Source organism: Octopus bimaculoides, unplaced genomic scaffold, assembly GCF_001194135.2.
Source record: "Octopus bimaculoides isolate UCB-OBI-ISO-001 unplaced genomic scaffold, ASM119413v2 Scaffold_200259, whole genome shotgun sequence".
NCBI lineage: Eukaryota > Metazoa > Mollusca > Cephalopoda > Octopoda > Octopodidae > Octopus > Octopus bimaculoides.
The window spans coordinates 4,248-7,258 of NW_026367480.1; the positions used below are offsets into that span (position 1 = coordinate 4,248).

Below are 3,011 nucleotides of genomic sequence, written 5' to 3' on the forward strand. Positions count from 1 at the left end.
TCCAACATCGGTTCTCAAGCGGTGCTGGGACACATATACACACAATTGTATATGACGGGCTTCTTTCAGTTTCCGTCTACTAAGTCTACTGAAAGCTTTGGTCGGCCCGAGGTTATAGCAGAAGATACTTGCCCAAGGTGCCACACAGTGGGACTGAACCCGGAACCATATCGTTAGGAAACAAACTTTTTCCCACGCAGCCACGCCTCTGTGTGTGTGTGTGTGTGTGTGTGTATATATGTGTGTCTGTATATGACCTTATATATATATATACATATATATATATAGAGGGTCATCCCATAAATAATACGTTTTTTTTTATACTTTTATTTTTGAGTTAAGATAAACAAAATTCTTTTTTTTTTTTTTATCTAAAATTACTCTCCTTCATTTTCTACAATGCTCTTCCATCTATCTCGTAGACTTGCAAGTCGCCTCTTCCAAAGTTCACTTGTCCGTGACGAAAAATACTTCTCCAGTACTGTTCTGACCTCGTCTACAGAATATTTTTTCTGCCCAAATGATTTTGAAGACTGCAGAATAAATGATAATCAGATGGGGCAATGTCCGGCGAATATGGTGGGTGTGGCATCGTTTCTCATTCAAACTGCTCCAGCCTTTGGAATGTCATCATTGCTGTATATGGTTAAGCATTATCCTAATGGAAGAACTCTTTTCGTCTTGGAACCAAAGATGGTCGTTTTTCTTCTAGCGCTGGTGTCAATGAATGGTTGAATGACCAAATCCAAGCTTCTCTGCTAGTTCCTCAACAATTATGATGGAATGTTGTTCCACTAGGGTTTGCAGGATATCCTCGTTGAGCTCTAAAGATCTGGGATGAGTTACGTCTTCTGGGCTGTAGTTTCCGGCTTAGAATTTCTGGAACCACCGTTGACATTGGCTTACACTTATTGTCCAATCCCCATATACTGCATTAATATTGCTCGCACTTTTCGTTGCGTTGTTGCCTTTATTGAACTCTTGATTTAAAATATCCCAAATATTTTCCTTTGTCACTTCCATTATAGCTTTGAAAAAAATAACCTTTTAATTTAAATTAACTCTTCAAAACTTGCACTAAGAATAAAGACAAGGTAAAATTAATATTTGCTTTTATAGCAAGTTGATGCAGGTAGTTTATCCCATCCCCCTTAGTGGTATGCAATTGAAAAAAAACGCATTATTCATGGGATGACCCAATATATAATATGTATGGTATATATATATATATGTATGAACATGTATATATAAGCATTATATATATGTATATATATATTATCTGTAGTGAAGCTACTTCTATCACAGTTATAAATAGTAACAAAGGTGAGCGTAGCAGAAAGTAGCTTGCTGTGTCCATCACCTGACTGACTATTATTTCGGCGGCATTTGCCTCATACCGTTTCCCGCCAGGATGCAAACTGACCAACCACAGCCTCTAATAAGGTCACGTGATAGTGTTTTTCTAATGCTTCTCTGGAGCCCACCTTTATCTATAAATAGCCTGCTAGATACCCGCCAATTCGTCGCGGCTCAGATCTTCTGAGATCTGGTCGCTGACCACACGCACGTAACACAGCCAGCCAGTTTCCAGCGACGACATCAACAGCTTCGTCCAACTACGACTACCAGCATCGTCCCCAACAGCGTCAACACGACTCTACGTACACAAGCTACCAACAGCTAACCAAACTACCGCAGCTTCTCACCCTGTTTGTGTGATTTCTTCACCACGGAAATAACAGCCAGAATTCAGCCTGCGAAGAACATCTGTATTCAAGAACCCGACCCGGCATTGAAGCCCCAACATCACGACGAGTGACCGCTCTGCCTCAACGCCTTAACTTCTCACATACAGATTACCAATACTACTGTGTACTCTAACTAAGAACTGGTATATTTCCTTATCCGTGTTACTGACTCTAATCTATACTCTGTAACTCTTACATACACATACACTCTTTTGTTTTACATGACGGCCAGTCTTATATTGTGTTTTATTATGTCGCGTTCACACACACACACACACAGACATACAGTTTAATGCTCCAATAAATCAATACTGGCAAATTTCTTAGTTCTCTATGTTATAGTATTATAACATATATCACTATATTTTGTGTCGACCGTGTGACGCGTTTAAAAAAGGAGCCTGTTTTCCATTCGTCACCATTTCTCCTTTTGGTTCGCACGGTCGTTCTTACATATCCATATTCAATTAATAGAAGAAACTGGAGAGATAATGGTTAATAATTATTTATTAATAAATTGATAATCATTAATTCCTACAATTGTTTCAATTTGTATTCTTTCAATAAATTACAAATTTAAGCAATAAATCTGTATTCATAATATATGAGCAAAATATCAGAGAAATATTAGACGTTTTTTAATGTCTAATATTTCCTTGATGATATTTGTCTAATAGTTCCCTGGTGAGATCAGTGAAAAAGCTTTATATAAAAATTTTACGTATTACAAAACAATAGTATTATTTTCCAACGAAAAGCACCGTAAAGGTAGAATTATAAATAGGAAACAGTGGCACAACAAGGTACCAATTTTCACTGATCTCAGTTCTCTTTATGGCTGGGACTATCAGCCGAGTATATAGGCATTGATGTAGCAGATATTTTAAATTTAGTCATCAGGTAGACCTAGCTGGCGAAGACTAATCAGATTTACGATAACAAATGTATTCTGAAAAGTCTGAAACTCAAGTATTAGGTTGTCCATTTCTTTGGCGTCCTTCCTAGTGGTAAGATGAAGATTTCTTATGTTCGCCACCTGCACACATCTTTGCCTCTATACATTCAGTGAAGCTTTACATAATGTCATACGGTTATCAACTGCTATTTTGAGCAAAAATTGTTACCTTGTGTCACTATTTCCTATTTATAATTCTACCTTTACGGTGCTTTTTGCTAGATATTATACTATTTAATTGTAATAATATTTATAATTTATATATGAGTGGCTGTGTGGTAAGTAGCTTGCTTACCAACCACATGGTT

At 37.2% G+C, this 3,011-nt stretch overlaps 1 long non-coding RNA gene across 1 annotated transcript in view; it reads left to right on the plus strand.

Annotated features, from left to right (window-relative positions):
- Positions 1 to 2,288, plus strand: part of LOC128251452 (uncharacterized) — a 5,517-nt gene extending 3,229 nt beyond the window's left edge. Inside the window, exon 2 of the long non-coding RNA XR_008267132.1 lies at positions 423 to 2,288. This is a non-coding gene — a long non-coding RNA (uncharacterized LOC128251452). The remainder of the gene's footprint in view (positions 1 to 422) is intronic.
- Positions 2,289 to 3,011: the final 723 nt, after the last annotated feature.